Below are 2,500 nucleotides of genomic sequence, written 5' to 3'. Positions count from 1 at the left end.
ACACACGCAGGTGTGTATATATATGATATGACGTGTTGTATAACTTGTTAAAAGAACGTGATGCTTTTCTGCCTGGCTGTCTTATTTTGTTTTCTTCTTTCTTCGCTGATTATCTCTTTTCCTATACAAACAGATAAACAGGAAGCCAGGTAGACAAATAAGTAGCATGATCCCAATCAGACGGACAGCCAGAAATAAAAATAAGAAAATAGCTTTAAAAAAACTACCCTGACATGCTTATAGACCCTCATCTTTTCCCCCGTTTCCGAGAGAGAAAATTCCCCGTCCTCTAACCTAACTCGGAGCGACATTTTGGCTGCGGCGAGATCACCATTAGAGAGCTGATCATCGCGCTCTGCCAGACAGGGTGACGCCACATTGACTGCTGTTTGCTGCCGGTTATCATTCTTTCGGTTGGGGGAGCAGAGGAGGGGGGAAGGGGGGAGGAGAGGGAGGGGTTATATGAGTAGAGAGGGAAGGGGCGTTGAGAGTAGAGAGGAGATGAGAAAAGGGAGGAGTGATGGAGATAGAGAGGAGATGGGAAAAGGAGCGATAGGGAGGGAGAGGGAATTTAGTAAATAGGGGAGAGGCGATGGCGATGAAAATGAAAGGGATAAGAGAGGGTAAGGATGGAGGGAGAAGGGGAGGGACAAGGTAGAAGACATTTTCTAGTTGGTTTGAGACCTTAATCACCCGAGAAGGAAGGACGGGTAGGAAGGGGTAAGGAAGGAGAGGCAAAGAGGACGAGATGGAAAGACAGACTTACAGAAAGATAGATGTTTAGAGATAGAGACAATATATATATATATACACATACACCTATCTGTCTATCTATCTATATATATATATATATATATATATATACATATACATTCAGAGAGAGAGAAAGAGAGATGAAAGAATTGAAAAGTGGGAAGAAGAGAGGGAAACAGACAGGACAGTAGAGAGAATGAATTAAGACGAGGAGAAGGATGAGAAAAAAATGAAATAGAAGCGAATCGAATAACGCAATCGACGAACGAGGGAAATAGCTGGGGAAAGCCTCCCCGGGCGCGGCGAGCGAGCGGCTGTTCTCCCCAGCGGCCGCCTCATTCCCCAGCGGTCGCCTCATTCCCCAGCGGTCGCCTCATTCCCCAGCGGTCGCTTCATTCCCCAGCGGCCGCCTCATTCCCCAGCGGCCGCCTCATTCCCCAGCGGCCGCCTCATTCCCCAGCGCTCTCGTGCCTCCGTGCTGCCGTCCTTGATATCCATCTGTCGTCGCCATAAAACTCACGGTCTAATCAAGAAGTCCATTCAGGTGGATCAGCTTGGTTATAAAGGAGGCTGGGGCCGCCCGGAGTTATTTTTTTGTACGCAAATGATCTTTTGTTTGTCGGTATTCGGGCGTGTCGGGGGAACGGCTTGGCTGTACCCGCTCGGATGGGATTTGTCTGTCTGCGTGGATGTGTCCGTCTCCTGTCTTGGAAGCTTTGCTAGTGGTTCAATTCCTCGTTTTATTCCTCCCTCCCTCTTGTTAGCGGTAACGATCCTTATCAGTGTGTTGTTACGTCATCAGCAATGTCGACAAGGCTGCCAGCCTCCGCTTCCTGTAATTGTCAACTGCATTTGCATTGTTCTCGATTCTTATGACATATCTCAAGATGAGGAAGATACACACACACGCACGCCCAAACACACACACACACACACACACACACACACACACACACACACACACACACACACACACACACACACACACACACACACACACACACATACACACACACACACACACACACACACACACGAAAAGAAAGAGGCAAAAAATGTTCGTGCAGTGGTGTTGCCGTGAGCTTGGATGCATCGACTGGGCCGTAAAATAATTGCTCGTAAAGTGGCAGTGCGGCTTTGAGAATCCACTCCTGTCATTCGCAAAATCTACGAAATTGAAATTTATGATTTCGAGTGTTTTTGTTGTCATTCATTCATATACTGAACACATTCGCTTATTCTTTCTCTTTCTCTCTCTCTCACTCTCTCTCTCTCTCTCTCTCTCTCTCTCTCTCTCTCTCTCTCTCTCTCTCTCTCTCTCTCTCTCTCTCTCTCTCTCTCTCTCTCTCTCTCCTTCCCTCTTTCATCCCTCCCTTCCTCCTTCCTTTCCTCCCTCCCTCCTTCCTTCCTTACTTCCTTCCTTCCTTCCTTCCTTCCTCCTTCCTCCTTCCCTCCCTACCTCCCTCCCTCCCTCCCTCCCTCCCTCCCTCCCTCCTTCCCTCCCTCCCTCCCTTCCTCCCTCCCTCCCTCCCTCCTTCCCTCCTCCCTCCCTCCTCCCTCCCTTCCTTCCCTCCCTACCTCCAGCCTCTCATTCAATCCCTCTATCACTGGTTCCTACTCTCGCTTACTCTTTGACGCGAGAAAGGGAGCTTGCGGGGAATGCTGAAAAGGAAACATGGACAAACATGTTTAAAGTTAGAATGACTGAAGAGAAGAAAACGGAAGTGACTGAAGGATTTCAAGGAGG

At 48.6% G+C, this 2,500-nt stretch overlaps 1 protein-coding gene across 1 annotated transcript in view; it reads left to right on the top strand.

Moving 5' to 3' along the window:
- LOC125032662 (calcium/calmodulin-dependent 3',5'-cyclic nucleotide phosphodiesterase 1-like) overlaps positions 1-2,500 on the top strand; it is a 213,724-nt gene that overhangs the window by 53,629 nt on the left and 157,595 nt on the right.

Source organism: Penaeus chinensis, chromosome 15, assembly GCF_019202785.1.
Source record: "Penaeus chinensis breed Huanghai No. 1 chromosome 15, ASM1920278v2, whole genome shotgun sequence".
NCBI classification, from domain to species: Eukaryota; Metazoa; Arthropoda; class Malacostraca; order Decapoda; family Penaeidae; genus Penaeus; species Penaeus chinensis.
This window is presented reverse-complemented; position numbering and strand designations above follow the sequence as displayed.